This window comes from Rhinolophus sinicus, linkage group LG11, assembly GCF_036562045.2.
Source record: "Rhinolophus sinicus isolate RSC01 linkage group LG11, ASM3656204v1, whole genome shotgun sequence".
Taxonomy (NCBI): Eukaryota; Metazoa; Chordata; class Mammalia; order Chiroptera; family Rhinolophidae; genus Rhinolophus; species Rhinolophus sinicus.
The window spans coordinates 43,495,099-43,515,488 of record NC_133760.1 but is presented as its reverse complement, the minus strand read 5'-3'; positions in this window follow the sequence as shown (position 1 = coordinate 43,515,488).

Sequence of the window (20,390 nt, the reverse complement as noted above, 5' to 3'; positions counted from 1 at the left end):
TTAGTGCCAAAAGTTATTACCTCAGCGGCAGTGCAATGTCTAATTTATACCAAATTGTTAGCTGAAATCTATTAAAGTTTATTAGCACCATCTCAGTATACAGTAACATCTCACTGGTTCTGCTCCTGTTTAAATTGACCAGCTGGTTTAACTCTATTAGCTTTGAGGCTGAGATAAACTCGAGTCCACAGGAGCCATCCACGGCACCGGGAGAGAATGAATACAGATGAGGCCCGGGGTATTTGGGGTGTTAGCTGCTATCAAGTTGCTGCAGACTCCATCTCTCTCAATGCTGCCACGACCCTGTTATTTCATTACCAATGGAATGGGGAGCTGTTCTCAGAATTCAGAGAGCAGTTGTCAATTTGATGGAGTTTCCAGCAGAGAAGGAGGCATTCCTGGAATTGTGAGGCTGACAGCCCACAACAGTGACTTGGAAGAACTCGGATTGTCTGAAAGGAGGAACTGATTTTTCAAGATATTTCTCCATTGCCAGTAAATCCGTGACTTCTAGAGGGTACCTCCAGTTGGATTGAGGGAGGACACACGGCCTAACGTTCCCACTAGAAAGATCTTCTGACCTTGCGTCCATCCTACCTGTCCTCAGTGTCAGGACCTTGAACAAAGCAGCTCACAGACATACGGAAGTGTTTAAGTCGAGGCTGAATGACCCACTAGAGTGGTACCCAAGGTTTGGTTGTTTGCGACTGCCTGGAGCAGTGAGAATACCGGCCTTAAAAGTCACCCAGATCTGATTTAAAAGCTGACCTCATTGCTTACTATCGGCACAATCTTGAAAAAGCAACCTAAACATTCCTGGTCCCAGTTTCCTCTTCTGTAAAATGGTTTTTGTGTGAGGGTTTGGGTGTTGTACACTGTCTCCAGCACAGCCTCAGGCACACAGTAAGTACGTAATCAACACAGTGTCTTTATCTTTACATCTGCTTAGCATTTTGCAGCCATTCGGTTAATTATATTTTCGTTTTGCTCTACGCTTCAACTAAGCTCCCTCGGAGTCATTCTCTTTTTCAAGTCTGAGAAGAACCCAAAAGAATACGTGGAACAGAAATGTATAGCTCTTTTTACACAATAGGAAGTCCTTGACTTAGAGAGGTAGAGAGACCCACACAATGTCACGCTGTCAATGTAAAACCATAAGACCAGGTTCCTCAGTCCTGCACCAGACTCCACTGCACCTCACCATGTGGTCATTAGGTCACAGTGTTCTGTAAAGGAGATACGCTTCAGAAAGGAAACCAGCACACCAAAGCCAAACGGCACGGTCTCAGAGGCAGCAGAAACAAAGTTCTCAAGCATTTAGAAGCTCCGAGAACTATGCTGGGCACATGGTTATGTGTTCATTATGTGCTCCTTGAATGAATGAACAGATGCACTAAGCTGCATTCCTTCCATTGGGCTCTCCAGAATGAAAATGGAAAGAGGATATACAGGAAGCTACGTTCAACAAGAGGCAAAGTGGGAAGATGGTAGAAAGACGTTTCCTAAGCACGGGACTTGATCACTCAGTGAGCGGAAAGTGTGCTCTGTTCTGAATCAAAGACAGCCAGGCCATCAGGAGTGGGAAGAGAAGGCCCCTGGGCGGCTGGAATGTTTGTGCTGGGGAAGGAGACAGAGGGGGGTGGAGCTCTCCAGGGACTCGGCCCTGACTGCACACACTCTCTGCGCAGCTCCTGACACCAGCCTCCAGCTCTTGACCCTGTTCCAGGCCCCTTGAACTTTTTCAAGACACTCTGTGTCCCTGATCTAGCACATGACCTGGCAGCAAAACCGGCTCTTCTGTGTTAAGGTCAATGACGTCAAACAAAGCAGATGTTATTAGCTCCACTTGATAGCTAAGGAAAATGAAGGCCAGAAAATGAGCCCAATGGAAGGTTTCCATTCCTTCGCAGATAATAATTAAATAGCTTATGATCTTCTCTAGGCCGGCACTGTCCTGGATGTGCGGGATTCCACAACAAACAGGGCACATAGTGTCTCTGCCTCCCAGTGGAGGGAGACAGACCTGAAGAGGCAAGTACACCCACAGCACACCCGTAAATTGTGGTGTGAAGATTAACAAAAGATGGAGACAGAGAACAATGTTTAGGGAGTATATAATGTAGGTAAGTAATCAGAGAAGGCCCATCTGAAAAAGCAGGGATATAGGCTGAGATTTAAGGGGTAATAAGAAACCAGACAGAGAGAAGAGCTGACTGGTGGAAGCAGAGAGAGTGTTTCGAATAGAGAAAAAGCCCATGTTGAAAGCCTGATTTAGAAAGACTTGGAGCAGTGTGAAGAACTGAAATGAAAACTCTGGGGCTGGATCTCAGGGTGTGAGAGGAAGTGAGGTGCAGAGAGAGCCGGAAAGGTAGGTGGAGCTGGTTCATAGACAGCTTGGTCGGTCATGGGTTTTATTTTATGTCAAAGTGGAACCCACATGGAAGGGTGTTAAACAAGGAAATGACATGATTAGTTTACAACTTAAGAAGATCACTCTCTGCTGCAAGGTGAAGAATGGATGTGGGGAGGCCAACAGTGGAAGCAGGGTGCCAAGTTGGGAGGCCATTTCAGTTGGGATTAGAGATGATGGTGGTTTCTCCTGGGCTGGCCAGAGATGGAGAGACCTGAGAGGGGACATGGCCAGAGTCAAAGCTAGCTGGGCTGCAGCTAGAGCCCAGGAGTCCTGATTTGTCCAACTTGGTCCTTTCAATGGCCCAACTTTGGGTGGTGCACAGGGCAAAGGGAGTGACTGGCAGGGAAATGGACAAATCCTTACAAGAGTTTGTCTAGAACACGATGCTGAAGCTAGAACACAATCCCCGAGGGTCCACACACATTATTCTCTCCAAGAGGAATTTTTATTGTCACATGCAATTCCAATGACAAGCAAAAAAGAAATCAATAGAAGCATATTGTGGACCATTTGAATGACAACCTTCTGACTGAGTTCAACCACACTATCTCGGAGAAGACCTTTGCGTTTTTTATTGACCATCATGCAAGCTCCAAGTACTACTCCTGCTCTTCTCTGCAGAAAAGAATAGAGAAAGACCCAGGGCATAAATTCACAGGAGATGACAAATGCATGCCAAGTGATGAGAAAGAGAAGTGTTGGTCCCTTAGATCCCCTACCCCAGGAGAACTTGCACCAAAGCCCAAAATACGACAGTCATGTTCAAAGAGAGGATTCCATTTCAGCTCAAGAACATCATCCGTCATATTTATTTAATAGTCTTAATTTGAATTGTATTGGATTTGCAGTGACATTCGTATTTAATTTCTAATTTGGTTTCATAATTGACTAAAACAATAAGCACAAGAAGTTTATATCTGATTTTACATTTATGTATATTAACATCTTAATAAAAATAATTTATATTCTCATTGGGGTCCACGATGATTATTTTCCTCTAAAAAGAGTCAACATATCACTCAAGCTTAAGAAATCCTTGTCTCAACGAAATGAACATTAAGCTCTTCTAGACTACATGAAATTTATTCTCGGAGAGGTATAAGGGAGCAGGAATACCTGGAAGAGGAATCATTTGTCCTTCCTGGTACAATTCCCAGAAGATGCAAAATCTGCTGAATGTTAGGTTTAGAAGAATGAGCTTAAATTGTGCTAACTTACCACTGGATTCCCCCATGACAGCGGGGTATATTTTCTACCTCTTAACATAAAAAGCAAGTTATTATTCTCACAGTCCCTGAAGAAGAAGTCAGGGGGCCATGCTCTATGGAAAGTGTATGTGTTTAAACTTAAACCTTGCATTAGGTATAGGAAGCTATGCATGTTGTTGAGAAGCCAGTAGAAACAGAGACCATGAGACTGCCCTCCCCTTCTCAGCCTCATCGAAAGTGGAAGTGTGGGGGGGCGCCTCAGCACTCTTTACAGTTTTCCTTTTCCTCCTCCTCTTTGCTGCTTCCTCTCTAGTCAAAGTCTCCTGAGATCAATGTGGCAATAATGTGCATAAGCTATGCACATAGTGTCAGGACTCTAAGTATATGGTACACGGGAATGTTAGGTTTTGATTAAGGAGAGAAGGTCAACTACTCTAGATGTTGTTTCCTACATGGAACCCAAGGCTTTCAAGGTGCATGTGATGACTCTGAGGCTCTGGGTTGGATGATTTTAAAAGGAGACACATGTAATTTTTACCCAAGACTTGCACTAATGGAAAGCACCATTCCTCAGCTGTCTGAGTAGGCCTAGAGCACCTATAAAAATGGAGGTTGCTCATCGGAGGACCTAGACCAGAAAAGTGAGGCTGAGAGGGAGAGAGCATATGAGTGCTGATGTCTTGACAGTATCTCTTTTCACCTGGATACAGGATGGGACAGTGTGACCAAATTCGAGAGGATAAAAGCCAGGTGTGTTAGCCCGGGGAGGGGGATAGCTCCTGAAATAGATGTCCTTTGCTTCGCTTCATGCATCATCACTGATCTCTGTCATTTCCCATTTGCGAGACACACAGAGTACATCCCTGCCCCATTGCTTTTTAGGTAAACATTAAACAGCACAGCACATGGAGAACAGCCAAAGTGTTTGATAATTCATCTGCAGTGACAAACCTGAGCGTCGCCATGTGATGCAAACGGCTTTGGCTTCCACACTGCTCCTGTTGCTTCAAGTGCTCATGGTAAATAGGCTTCCTTGGGATGACTATCAAGTATTCATTTTAGCAACATTAAATTACGACGTGTTATCCCACTTTACATTGTGCTACATGACACATTCACGGCGCCAGCCCTTTGGTGACTGATGTTTATTCATTCTAATCACTGCACTTGCCTGAGAGTTTTAGGTGAATGGGAACAGGACTGGAAAAAGATTGTGTGCAGGGTTGTTTGAGTGGGACCCATTTATGGCCAAAGAGGCAACAACCCCCCCACCCCCAAAAAAAATTTGGGTGATGGAAAAGGTGAAGGCCACTGGTGGGGGTTGAGTCTAATCAATGTCCTCATCTAGGGACTTCCCGAGACCACCACATCGAGGAAGCAGCAGTAACAATACGAATCACAATGCTAATACTCTTTACAATAATTACCATTTTTCAAGACCCATCCTATCTATTATTGTCACAATAACCCTGTAAGGTAAATACAGCAGAAAGTTTAAGAGTATAGGATCTGGGGACTGACTGCTGGGGTTAAACGTTGGCTTTACTTACTAGCCAAATGATCTTGGCCAAGTTTCTCAACTTTTCTGTGCCTCAATTTTCTCATCTTTAAAATGGGCATAGCAATCATAGTTACTACACAGGATTGTTGGCTAGTAGAACTGTTACAGTAAACGCTTAAAACAGAGTTGGCAGATGGGTTGTGGTAGTTCTTCAATGGTCCTGTTTCTCTCCCTCCATGTACCCTGCAGGAATGCCTTTCCCTGTGCTAGAGTTCAGGTGTGACCACATGGCTTGCTTGGCCCAATGAAATCACAGTGGAAGAAAATGCATCACTATAGAATGAAAGCATGTGGTTGCTAGTATGAAACACTGTCGTGTCCCCTTCCCTCTGCTGCAGGGACCATGGTATCCCACACCTATGATGGATCCTCTGACAGCTGAAGTCATGGAGAAAGGAGACAGGAGCAGAGCTCCCAGCTGACTCGTGACGTAGCACGAGCAAGAAATAAACTTTTGTTGTTATAAGCTGTATTTTTTTTAACTGAAGTATAATCCTACTTACCTAACTGATGTGCAAACTGGTCTGCATCATTTCTGTCATTTTGTGTATTTTACAGAAGAAGAATCAAACACTCGGAGTCATGGTCCCAATATCACACAGCAATTATGTGATAAAAGCATAATGAAGCTTCAGTTTTAAAGTTGATACTAAGAGGAATACAACAGAAATAGAAATTTCCTGACTCAGGGAGTACTTACTATCCAAGTGCAAAGAGCAGGCTCTACTATTTCCTGGTTGTGACTCAGTTTTCTCATCAGTAAAATAGAAATATGTAATAAAATAGAATAGAATACAGGGAATTGAAAGAGGATAAAATGAGATAATACATGTAAAGTACTCATAGGAGTATCTGGAACATAATAAATGATCAATAACGCTAGCTATTATTACTATTATTAACATGATTAAAGACCACTTATCTCGTAATCTTAATATTATCTGGTTTCATCAGTCTGTGGAGACAGTTGCATTTACACAGCTATCTAAGTAGGTAATAAAGCTAAACCAGAAGCTCCTAATTGCCTTCATGCTTGCTGCTTCCCTCTTCTTGTCACAGGGAAGTTGAAGCCCCCATCTGCCTTCACATGTCCAATTCCTCCTACTATTAAATACCTCCTGCACCTGGAAGCCTTCCTGGCTCACTCCCACCCAAGACTGTTGTGTGTGCCCACAGAACCTGATGCAACTTTCCCAGGATGCATCAACTTCTTTTTACCATTGTCAAAGTCTCTTCCCTGCTGGACTGGAAGCTCCATGAGGGAATCTATCTGTCACGTTCACAACACTTGGGACTCAATATTAATTCATGAGAAGAAATAAACACACAGACGAATGGATAGATGATATGAGTGACCACTCACAGAAAACATATTCATCCATCAAACATGAAATGGTACTCAGCCTTGCAATATGCACTAAAGAAATGCATTAAGACACCAATGAAATGTGATTTTCACTTTATAGATGGGGCGAAAAAAACCCAACATTGATAACATTAAGTAGAAGAGCGGGTAGGGAGAATAGAGCAGATTCAGACTGTCATAATATTGGTCCACATGGGGCTCACTGGGCTCACCTCCTTTCACAACCACCTCAAAATTACAACAAAACTACAGAACAACCATCACTGATAATCACCTGAAGTCTAGCTGAACAGAAGCCCTATAAATAAGGATATACAGAAGAAGCCACCTGGAGACTGGTAGGAGGGATGGAAATGGAGAAGGGCTGGTCGCACACCCATGGGTGGCAGTTAAAAATCAGGAGAGACATCTCAGCTGCAGAGGTACCCCCTGAGGAGCCAGGGGTCCCAGTCCCACACCAGGCTCCTCAGCCCAGTATTCCAGTGCCAGGGAAAGAAGTCCCCACAACTTCTGACTGTGAAAACCAGCAGAGACTGTGGCTGAGTAGATGGAGGGCAGCAGGAGTCTCGTGTGCTCCTCTTAAAGGGTCCATGCACAGACTTACTCATTGATGGATCCACTTGCTCTGAGCTCCATATCTGAGGCAGCAGCTGAAAAGGTGTCAGGGACATACAGGGAGGAACTGAATAGTCTGGCTTCAGGACAAGGGCTGGAAGGGCAGCTTTCTCCCAGACAAAAGTGCTGGCAGAAGCCATTATGCCTTTGTTGAGCCCTCTTTCCTCCCAGCCTGCAGACTTAGGTAGGCACCATATCTGAGTCTTCATCAACCTGCCTAACACCATTCGCCCTGCCCTCGTGCTTTACTGAGACTCCGCCCCACCGAACTTGCAGGCCTACCCATTCTGCTTCTAATGGCTTTTCCATAGAAATGGCCTGTCTTGGCCCAGGCTGCAGACCTAACTAAAACCTCTCAAAGGTTCACAAACCCCAAACAGGAAGCATCTGGCCTCAGCATGCTTCGTACCTCTTGCTAAGCAGACCCAAGCCCAGCATTAGTGGCAGCCAGCCTCCCCCCAGGCACCTCCAAGTGCAGCACAAATGGTAACTATCTTCAGATCACTTTGTAGCTCATACCAAGTGGCCCCGGGCGGAGCACAGGCAGCAACTGACCTTGGCCTGCACCAGAGCTCCCCCAGAACCAACACTCTGAGTGGCCAACTTCAGACCATATCAGAACATCATGCAACCACCTCCACAAATGATACACCCAAAGGGCAGACTCAGCAAGCACTAGAGCCCCCCAAAACAGAATACTGCTCTGTAAGGTCGGCCTCTGCACAATAGTTCCTCCACTGTAGTCACAGTCAATCAGCCTGACAGTTAATCCCTCCCAATGTTGTGCCAACTACAATCAAGGCTCAACTATAACAGGAGGGCACACACAACCCACACAAGGGACACGCATGGATCACCAAGGAGACTGCATCACTGGGTCCCACAGGACACCTACTACAATAAGGCCACTCTAGCAAGATCAAGAGACCTGTTTTTACCTAATATATAGAAACAAACACAGGGAGGCAGCCAAAATGAGGAGACAAAGAAACATGTCCCAAAGAAAAGATCAGAACAAAGCTCCAGAAAAAGAACTAAATGAAATGAAGATAAGCAACTTACCATGGGCAGAGTTCAAAATACTGGTTATAAGGATGCTCAATGATCTCAGTGAGAACTTCAACAAAGAGATAAGAAACATAAAAAAGAACCAGTCAGAAATGAAGAAATAAGAACTGAAATAAACATTACATTAGAGGGAATCGACAGTAGATTAGATGAAGCAGAGGATTAAATCAGTGATTTGGAAGGTAAGGTAGCAGAAAATACCCAACCAGAACAGCAAAAAGAAAAAAAGACATGTGGTTTCCAGAGGTAGAAAGTGGGGGGCGGGGCAGCTGGAGGAAGGTGGTCAGAAGGTACAAATTCCTAGTTACAAGATAAATAAGTATTAGGGATGTAATACACAACACAATGTCTACAATTAACACTGCTCTCTGATATATTGGAAAGTTGTTATGAGAGTAAATCCTAATAGTTCTCATCACAAGAATATTCTTTTCTTTTTCTTTTCTTCTTTCTTTTCTTTATATTGTGTCTATATGAGAGGATGGATGCTAGCTGAACCTACTGCAATAATCAATTTCACAATATATGTGACTCAAGCTATCATGCTGTGTGCCTTAAACTTACGTAGTGATGGATGACAATTATTTCTCAATAAAATGGAAAACAAACAGAAGTTTGACCCAATGGAGCTTTCACACCCCCACACTTCTGAGCTAGCCATATGTTCACCATCAACCGTGAAGCTCTGGTGTGTGTGAGAGTGGCAGGCTTGAGCCTATGGAGAGCTGGTAACCACAGCAGTGATGGGAATAATGTACAGGTGAGACCAAAGATTCTGAAGAGGTGCATGTAAGGTGCCTCATACACAGAGACTCAGGGATTCAGGGGTATAGGCTGGTTCCACATTAAGGTTTGACCATCTTCACACATGGCCACCACATCATGGAGGAACAGAGAAAGAAAAAGAAGGAACCAGGCCTGGAGGTAGCATATGCCATTTCTGCCCACATTCCACTGACCAGATCTGGTTACATAACCACCACCAGCACCCCACCCCGACCACCCCCATCAAAGAGGCGATAAGAAATGTACCCTTTCTGTGAGCTAAACAGGAGCAGGAAGCAGTTTGGTGAACACAGCACGTTGTCTTTTCCACTGGTTATACTGGGAATCTCTCCCAGCAGTTGAGGGCTTTGATTGAGATCACGTATGTTCAAGGGAGTGGGTGTCCAAGGCACATCATAGGCAGTTGACAAATGATATCTTGACTAATTATATGACTAAGAGTTAGTTACTAAACCTCTGTGTGTGTCTCAGTTTCCCCATCTATAAAACGAAGGTAGCAACAGTGTTTGCTTCAGAGGATGGCTGAGAGAATTAAATGAGTTAATATCTGTGAAGCAGTTAGAATAGAATCTGCTACATACTGGGTGTTGTATACATGTTTGCTAAATAAATAAGTGAAAGAAAAGGGTTCCATGACTTCAAAGAATTACTGACCATATATGACAGGCTCCCATCTTGGGCTGAAACTCTTCATGATCGGTGGTTTTACTGGGTAAGTTCCTCTCAACTACCTCCTAAAAGAAATCTCATCAAAAGCGACTTGTAAAGAAGGAAATCATGCAAAGTTTTTAGGCACAATGACTTCTCTGCACCCCCCTTCCTTCCGCACCTGCAACCGTTAGGAAAATCCTAGTCCCTGCTTCAGAAGTCTTCTGTAAGAATGAGATAATGGACGTAAACAGGGGTCAGCAAAGTTTTCCTGTAAAGAGCCAGATAGTAAATATTTTTGGCTTTGTGGGTCACACAGTTTATGCTGCAACTGCTGACCTCAGCCATTGTAGCCCCAAAGCAGCCACAGATAATGTGTAAATGAATGAACGTGGCTATAAGCCAATACAACTTTACTTATGGACATTGCAATTTGATTTTCATACAGTTTTTATGAGTCATGAAATAGTCTTTTGATTTTTTTAACCATTGAAAAATGTCAAAATCATTCTGAGCTCGCAGGCTGTACTAAAGGAAGCGGTGGGATGGACTTGACTCATAGGTCATAGTTTGCTGACCCCATCCATAAATACTTGGCACAATGCCTGGCACAAGTGAGTGCTCAGTAGCTGTTGTTAACCCATTTATTATTAATATTAGTAGAGCACCAAGCAGGGGCTTCCTAGTCCCTACCATTCCACAAATACCTGAAGATCAGTCTTAGTCTGGGACTTTACTTCTCCTTCTTGTCTTTTAAGCAGCTGAACTCGACCCAGGTCAGGGCTGGGAGGAGGGGCGGGGTGAGGGGGGAGGAGGGCGTGAAGTCAATGCTTCGGTTCAACAGCTTCTTAAACATCCTGGCTGCTTGGACCATAAACTGCCAGCTTGAAAGGGGCTTTATAAATAAAGAGCCTGGAAGGCAATTCAGAATCTGATTTTGCTGCAAAAGCATGATTTTAACAGATCTGTAGCTGTTCCCAGCCTTTTAACACTGTCTCCTGTGAGTCAAGAGATTTTGATCTTGTAACTAAATTGACTCTGCCGCAGGTTTGCCATCCTCTTGGGTAAATTCTCTGACATACAAGGCTTCAGACCCAACGCCATGGGGGGGGGGGAGGAGGAGGAGGAAGGAAGAGGAAGGAAGGAAGGAAGGAAGGAAGGAAGGAAGGAAGGAAGGAAGGAAGGAAGAAAGGAAGGAAACACAACCCTCTTGTGTATCTTGTGTCTCATTTTCTCCAAATTGAAATATTTAAAAAATATATATCACAATGAATGTCAGCATCAGCTCCCTTTGGACCTAACCCTAGTGTTCTCTTTTTTGGCAGGAGACATTTCTGTTTAGTCCTAATGCTAATATTTAGAACAGTGGCAGCAGATTTAAAACAGTTATTTGCATCATGCCAGAGATCTATTGTGTTCCCTATCCAGTCAATCAGTGCTTGGCAATCAGGCCTTTTTTTTAATTGTCTCTTTTTTTTTTTTTTTTTTTGAGATAAATTGTTGCAGAATCCAACAAGAAATGGTTTCAAAATAAAGAGCTCAAAGAGTAGCTTGGCTGGGGCCAAAAGCAGCGGCTCTGGAAATGCAGGCTTTTCTGGATGCAGCAACATTGTCTGCTTTCTATAGCGAAGCAGGACGGTGTGTGCTGTGTTCTGGTGCCAGCATCCCTCGGGCATGTGCTGCCCACAAATCTGTGATCGCGGGTAAGGAACACCCCCCTGGGGCTGATTTTGTGGAGCTGGAAATGCATGTCACCTCCTAGAGCTGAGAACAGAGTATGACCAGTAGTGAACATGCTCCTTCAAGAACAGGGGGAGAGAGGGGTACAGGAGGGAGAGAGGAGAGGAGGGGAGAAGGTAGGGGAGAGGAGAAACACAGAGAGAAAAGAGATGACAGAGGAGAAGAAGCAATGAGCAAGTACGTGAGGGGCTGGGAGGAAACATGAGAAGGTGGGTAACAAGTGTGCAGGGGTGTCCAAGCCTTTGGTCCTTGCGCCTTTGAGGATGTGGGTACACTTAGAAAACAGCCTCCAATAAGCTCTGGAAAGAAGCGGTCAACAGCTAACTTCGAAAAATTGTTGTATTTTCTTATAAATCCAAAAATCCTATAACTCACAAACAGCAGGGGGTGTGTGTGTGTGTGTGTGTGTGTGTGTGTGTGTGTGTGTGTGTAAAAGAGAGACAGACAGACAGAAAGAGAGAGAGACAGAGAGAGAAAAACAAAGAGAGAGAATTTCTTTTACTTTGTTTTCCCCTCCACCCAATCTGTTTTGCTTTGTTTTCTTGCAGAATAAGAGGTTATTCCCGCTGGAGGTCTGGGTGAGAAACTCGGAGTTCTAGGACTTTATAAAAGCTCCTCTATTGTCCTGAGAGGAACACTTTTCTGGGATGAATTGACCAGAGGCGTGGCTGGCAAGCTGGGAGAAGGACCAGAGGGCTCTGGAAGGACATTTCATCCCATAGTCTGTCTCACGGCTGTTGAAGAGACTCCCTATGTGCGACATCAAATCTCAGCTCGTATTTCCAATTCTTCCCCATCTAGGAAAAGGGAAATTGAATCAAAGCTAAAAAACGTGCAGGAGATGAAACTCAACTTATTAACCAGAACCTTCTGGTATCCAGCACTTTGACCCATCTAATGAACAATGGTCCATCATTGTTCTCAGTACAGATTCCCCAAGGTGCACAAGATTTTTTGTTGTTGTTGGAATAGAGCACCTTCCAAGTGTGGGGGTCAGGAGTGAGTCTCCCCGGAATATGCAGATTATTTAGAGCTGAAAACAATTAAAGCCCAACAAACTCAGGAAGAGTTTTTCACCTTCCACTTTCCTGCCTAAAGAGATTCGGATTGAAAAATCTCCTTTGGGAAGGAACCTTAGCATACTCACCTTAGCACACAGGAATCAAGTGTGGCAGACAGGGAGAAGCCAAGCCTAAAGCACTTCTGGCTAGATTCCCCTTTGTCCCGTTGTTTCTAGGTGGCCCTGCAAGAACTTGTTTACCAAATGCTTGCTTTTTCTCATCTCCATCCATGGATTGCCTATGTCCCCCTTCTTAGTCCAAAATGACACATCTATCTCATTTTGCCTCACTGTCTTTGGAATGTTCATGCTTGTGTGAATTCCCCTTGCGCACATATTAAAATTTGAATTTCTCCTGTTAATCTGCTGTATGTCGTTTGAATTATTTGACCCACCAGAAGAACTAAAGGGTTAGGGGAAAGTTTTCTCAGCCCTGACACAAGTCATCAAACAAAAGAGAAATTCTGTTCAGAAGATTTCTGTATCATAATGTCCAACATTTGTTGAAGGCTTATTATATTATACATATTGTCTCATTAAATCACCATATTATAACCTTTACCGGTAAATCTTACGGTTATTCCCATTTTATAGATGTGAAAACTGAGACAGAGAGTAAGATAACTTGCCCAGGGTTGTAGTCAAGAAGTGGGAGAGCTCAGATTTGAGCCCAGGCAGGCCATCTGACCGCAGAGGTCTTCTGCTTAATCTCCATGCTACACTCTTTTCTTGTGCAAAGATATGTGTTTGCAGGGGAATAAATATGAAGATAAAAAGGAGCCATTCTAAGGGAGCTTAGAGTCACAGCTAGTATGTGTAAGCAACTCATGAATGAATAAAAAAAGGAAGGATTTGACGTAGTGCTGTGCATGAAGGCATCCAGCCTCGGAGTGCCATTTTGTGTTGGGCTAGGCCACTTAGTCTACTTATTCTACTGGAGTGTGTGTGTGCGTGTGTGTGTGTGTGTGTGTGTGTGTGTGTGTGTGTGTGTAAGTCTCAGGGAGACCTTCCTGAAGGGGGATGTATGTGAGCCAGGTTTTATGAGGTGAACAGGAGTTTGAGATATAGACAGATGATGGGAAAAAGGTCTGAGGAAGAGGAAATCGGATGCTGAGAGGTATGGAGTCACAGACACCATGCATTGTTTCAGGAATTTTGAGCAGTTCTGAATGTCTGAACAGAAATTGCAAGCTCAGGAGTGGTGATAGTTGAGGCTGGAGAAGTAGGCAGGAGTCAGAGACTCCAGGGCCTTGTGTCTGATTCCAGAGTTTGGGCTTCCTAGGGCCCTCGTGAAGCTGCCTTGTTGGAAGCATATACACATCTGCAAGGCAGGGTAATAAGCCTGGTGGAAAACCAGGTTTTTGAGCCCAAGCAAAATAGACTTGTATGCATTAGAGGAACATCGAGAAACACAACCTTGATACGGGCAAAGCTTGAGTCCATGAGAACGATTAGGTTCCTAATACTGCTTTTTTTGAAGGATGGCATCTAAAATCAGTAATGCTCTTTATTCTTTCTTCTTGTTTATTTCTCCCTAGACCCAAGCTTTCCCTAAACTGGCCAGTTGTGATTCTCCTGCAGCATGGGCTCTTGGAAAGGGATTGCTAGCATATTGTTTTCAGAGCTGAGGTGGGGGAGAGGGCAGTGATCTGCCCAGCTTCCAGCAATCCTTTTTTTTGTAAAGACCCTTCTGTCTGCCACAGAAGATGGGATCTTGACAGCTGTGTTTGTACTCTTTGACCCATCCTATAGACAAAGTTGATTGGTGTGATGTTGTGATTTATAAGAAGAAATATATATTTGGTCTTTGTCCAGTTTTGGGTACAGAGCTCCTAAAACATTTGGAATTTCCCGTGACGGGAGTAATAAAGATGTCTCTTGTTATGTCCCACCCCCAACCTCCTTGGAGGAGAGAGGGGAGGAAGATTAAGCTCAATCACAAATGGCCGATGATTTAATCAATCAAACCTATGTAATGAAGCCTCCATAAAAACCCAAAACTATGGGTTTCATAGGACTTCTAGGTTGGTGAGCAAGAGATCAGGGGAGAGTGGTGCCCTGGAGAGGTCATGGGGGCCCCGTGACCTTTCCCCACACCTTGCCCTATGCATCTCTTCCATCTGGCTGTTCCTGTTACAGCCTTTTTATAATAAACTGGTAATCTAGTAAGTAAAATGCTTCTCTGAGTTTTATGAGCCACTCTAGCAAGTGAATCAAACCCAAAGGAGGGGTTGCAGGAACCTCTTGATTTATAGCCTTTCAGTCAGAAGCACAGGTGACAACCTGGACTTGCAATTGATACCTGAAGTTGGGGACAGCCTTGGGGGACTGAGCCCTTAACCTGTGGAATCCAATGTTATCTCTGAGTAGACAGTGTCAGAATTGAGTTGAATTGTAGGACACTCAGCTTGTGTCAGAATTCATTGGATGTATGGGGAACCCTCACTCCCTTGTGTTGGAACTGGGTGTTACAAGTTGAATTGAACCAAAGGGAAACATGGGGTTCAATGAGTCTAAACAAATTCTCTTTACCAGGAATGTGAAACAGGAATTCAGAGAGAATCAGTTAATTTGTGTGAATGGCAGGATTTGAAGGACACACAAAGACGTTGGACATCTGAGGCAGCCATTTTTTCTTTAAATCTATGCACTAAGAGGTAGTAAGCACTGATATGTAAAGAGAAGAAGGTATGTACAGAGGCTCAGAGAGAAGCAGAAATGGGGAGAGTGCTGCTTGGATTCCTAGGAGCTTTTCCAATTTCTGATAGCAATTCCATTCTGAGACCCATCTCTCTTCCTCCCCTTTGGGCTCCATGAGACATTTTGTCTTTTTTGGCTTGAGCTCCCTTGAGTGGACTTCTCTTACTTGAAACTCAAACAGTCGTGATGGTATTTAGACAACAGTCCCTACCTGCTAGTGGCCACCGAGAACCAAGAATCATACAGACCAAGAAGACACGGAGGTGATGAGAAAAGCTCAAGTGCAGTATTGCTGAACCAAGTCCCCTTATCTACAAAGCCTGAACGCTCTCAATTTCGAGGACCTTTTCTCCAACAAGGCACGTCCAACACTCTTCAAATACCTCTCTGATCAATCAGCTGCTGAATCCATGGCTGACGTGCACTGGCTGAAGATATTGGTTTGATCCCCACAGATAGCCCTTGTTAGATTGTCTTCCTTCTCCAATGAGCTTTCTTTTCTCCCTCTGCCCACATTTTCAGTTTAGGAAATGTTTTTACCTAATTAGTACACTGAATATTCACAATGTTGTTGTTTTTTATGAGACAAGCAATGTAACCATTTGATAGATGAGGAAATTGAGGCTCAAAATGCCTAAGGTATTTGTACATGGCTCACATAATGAATAAGTGATGGTGTGGGGATGAGAACGCCACGTTTTCTTACCCTAGGCGCACTAATCTTTCCGTTCCCCTCTGCCTCTGCCTAGCATACAGGGGAAGACAAGATAGAAGAAGCAAGGCAAGGCCGTGAGTGATTGAATGTTAAAATACATGGTTCAGTAGAGTAGCTGAGAGAATAAAGAGAAAACTTAGCGTGAGCCAGTAGATCACTTGGAAGGCTTCATGGAAGACAAGCGTTTTGGGTTGAACCATGAGGAATTAAGACAACAGTCCCATGATAGGAATGGAAACAGTGAGCAAAAGAGAGTTTCTCAAGGAGGCTGGTAGTTTCCCAGAGTGTGAGTCTTAGAAAAACAAAAACGGAAAATGCTAAAGGCCATTAAAAAGAAGAAGTCCAAGAAATTTGAGCAGAGACAGTAAAAAAAAATGTCATCCTTCAGTCTCCACCAGACCAGGAGGAAGGATGAGAGCCAGAGAGGACTGAAATGCAGCAAAGTGAACCCGAAGCAGTGGGAGGAAGGGGTCTGTGCTGCAGTAAGACCAGCCAGGCCCTCTTGCAGGCTTTCTCCAGAGCTTCCATCTCTGAGAGGCGAGGCCCTCGGAAAGCCGAGCTTGGCAATTCCCAGAATTCCATCAGCAGATGACACGCAACTGCCACCAGCTCTACCTTGAGTGTAACACACCTTTTGCTGTGTGGTGATGCCAAGAGGATGGCTGAGAAATAAGTTCATCTTTGGCACTGGAGAGAGAATTTTGGTGTGGTTCTTTTTCTCCTTCTGAATTTCCACACTGGCCTCTTTCCTTTGGTGTAGCCCTCCCAACAACAACAGCAAAATCTCTTGGCCAAGGTGAACCTTGAAGAGATGGGTCTGACATTGGGTTGGTGGAGGAATCACTCTACAGGTCTCCTCTCCCCCGTGACTTTTAGAACTGATACCCATTGAATCAAGGGAGCAGTTGAGTTGACCTTGAGGCAGAAGGATTCGGACCACCTCTTCCTGAGCTGCCCTGCTGAAAGAACCCACTTCTATAGTCAGAGGGGCAAAGAAAATTCAAGATCAGCAAAGCAAGCAATCAGAGGGCATGCTTTTCCCTGCCTCCCCCACCTGACTCACTTCTCCACATTCCACCTGCTTCAGCCACCTCAGGCCCAGTCCCAGCTGCCAGATTCTAACTGAGGCAGTTCCTCAAATTGCCAGGAGATTGCTATCCAAACTGTCACCCCCTGATCAGAAAAGAAGGAGTTATGGAAAGTAACTGACAGCACCTGAGCGATCTCTCATTTGGATTAAATCAAGATCTTTAAATATTTATAAAGTTCTGGTATCTAAAATAGCCAGGCTTTGCCTTGCACACAGGCTGTTGAAATATGGGCTAGTGCATTCTAAACTGAATTCTTGTCTGAACAGTCATATATTTTGTGTGTGTGAGAGTGTGTGTAACAGTGTGTGTGAGTGTGTGGTGTGTGTATATGTTGAAAACCCTATTGCATTATGTTAAATATCCCAAGGGCTCCATATAGAACATGACTGGAATGAATATAGGACAAGAATAACTTTTTCTATCTCATTAGATGGTCTGAGTTTTGAAATCTGCTCTAAAAGTGTGGTAAAGTGTGCAGTGTTGTAGATTAATGCACTGAATACATTTCTACAGTTCTTGATGTGTTTCATAAAAGGTCCATTTCAAAAGTGTGCTGTATTATAGGTGAACACTCGCAGTAAATAATCTTGTTACAGAAACCTAAGCAATTTTTACAAGGCGTATTTCTGGCTGACTGAACAATTTATTCTCCAGATGTCACATTGTATTTTTCCAATATAAAATGAAACAGCTTTTTTTTTTTTTTTAAAGGCCGACTGTGCTGCTTTGTCTGAGTCTAGAACAAAGGATCTCTCCTTAAGGAGGCTGATGTGTTACAGCCCATCATTTTAAAATGAACACCACACCTGGGACGAACAGGCAGTGCCATCGCTGGCTTTCCTTTTCAGGAATGACACTTGGCAATCAGGCCGGTGTTCCTCTGGGTCATCTGGTCAGAGAAAACTCACTCGCTTCTTGAAACAACAAAGAGAGAGAGAAAAGGATGAGGAGAGTGAACAACAGGAGAGGGGAGGAGAAGAGGGGACAATGGGGCCTGGAAAGGGACAGGAGACAAATAAGGACTAGGGAGAAGACAAATTATGAAAAAGAAAGCTGGCTGCAAGAGATGGGAAATACGGAAGAAATATACAAATTATGCTGCCACTAGAGGCAGCATTTGCTGAGGTTTTTTTGCAGAACCATAAGCCCATGAAATACTCTATGAAAAAAAAATTCTATGCTCAAACAATTTGGAGGATGGTAAATTTCATATACACCCCCTTCCTTTGGAGATTCACCTTAGCATAGTAAAAGCTCTGAGAAGTCTTGCTGGAAAGATTCCTGTTTAACTTCACTTAACCCAAACTTATTGGAACTCCAAACCATTTATTTTCCCCCCACAAAGCATCTACGATTATGTGATTTGGATACATTCTCCTAAAGGTTTCTGGCACATCCATCACATGTTGTGTCTAGAAAAGCTGGATGGTCTCCCACCATCCACACCCCCTATATCAACAGTGTGTGTAAACCAAAACACTCTGTAGAGCTCTATAGTTATATGACCCTTACCCAAGGCAAGTCCCTGGAAAGTTATTTCTTAACACAGTAGCTAATGCTGACAAAGTGTATTAGTCAGCTTTGGCTAAGTAACAAATAATTCCCAACATTTCAGTGGCTTACAAAGGTTTATTTCTCATTCACTCTACATGTTGCTGTAGCAAAACTGAGCTTATATACTTCTGCTCCACGTGTCTTCCAGAACCTGGGATCCAGGTCTCATGGCAGAAGGAAAAGAGAATGAATGAACCATGCAATGCCTTTGAAAGCTTCTGCCCAGAGTATCATACCTCAATTTCATTGGCCAAAGTGAGTTACATGATAAAGCCTGATGTCAAGGGAGGAATTGAAGTCACATGGCAATGCCTGGGCAAAGTATAAACCTCTTACAGAGAGGAGCGTGGATGAAGGAGAACAACAGCAGAGCTACTACATAGAAGTTAGAGGGAAAAGCTATGGCCCACTGGCGTGTCTTTTGGGGCTCTTTATTTTAGGTGCGGCCACCTCACAGTCCTAAAAGGTGAAAAAAAATAGACAAGGGCTGGAAGTGGACCTGGTGCAAGGTAGATATGTTAGGATATTAATGAATACAGGTGGTTCCCACTTTCAGAAAATCCAATCACTATATGAAGAGTAGCGTATATACGAGTATTAGCGTTTAAGAGTTCACAGAGGACAAGAAATCTTTGCTTAGCCAAAAATTTCCCAGCAAAGAGCCATTGAACAGAGTTGTAATTAATTCAATATATTAGACGGAACCATATGAACCTGTCTTTTCTCAAAATTAAAAAAAGTTACCTATCAGCAATGTCATATAATTTGACCTATTACAAAAATTCAATTTCTATGCATATTATCAAAAACCATCACCAAGGCTGACTGAAAGGTTTCATCTTGGGTAACAGCCATGACTGGTGGTGCAGACAAGGATTCTGAAGTGGCATCTGACCTCAGCAAGGAAGAGCACCATGAACGAGAAGCCCTGTCTGCCATGGGACTGGGGCACTTCTGCTGTGCATTGCCATCCCTGCTCTCCTGCAGTGGATTAGGGGACACAGCCCTCTTTTCAAGCCATCAGCACACCAGCAGTAGCCCCCGAAACTAGGATCTACCTCTCAAAACTCAAAGGACTTCTGCTGGGCTGTATCTCATTGAAGGAGGTTTCTTGGACCAACTCAAAATTCCCTCTCCTGGGGAAAAAAAAAATACTGGGAACTACAGAAAGCAAAACAACAACAACAAATGTATTATGGGATGGGCAGGGCATGAAGCAGAAAGAGGCATCCGGGCGACAACCATCAATCTCCCTGGAGTTTCCCACTTGAGTGCCTTCCACAATAAAAAGTGTGCTCCTACGAGCGGAGCAGGGTCTTCCCACTGGCTGTTCCCTCTGCCTAGAATGTTCTTCCCCCAGACATCCACTCATCTCAGTCCCTTCCTTTCCTCAGGACTGTGCTCAAATGTTACTTTGCAGAGAGACCTTTCCTCACCATGCTGTATAAAATAGCTACCCTCGTTACTGTCTGTTCTCCTTACCCTGCTATATTTTCTTTCAGATACTATGACCACCTGACATGAAGGAAGATGTGGGTTACAACGGACACTCAATAAATAACTCTTGAATGAATGAATGAATGAATGAATGAAATCAGACTAGTATCACTGTGGCCCAGGAGAATAGGGACATCTTAGAAAAACAGCCTTTCTCATATAGATTTATAGCTGAACATTGAAAAAAAGGTAAAAAGTATCTAAGTAGTGATTTTAAAAATATTTAATATGACATTGCATCTGTGAAAGTACTCAATAGTCATAAAGGAATAATGTAAAAGGAACCATTTCAGAGGAGTGAACAATAGAATGGAGACTAAAGAACAATACCCCATGAGTGAAGCAGAAGGCAAACCGGATAAATGAAG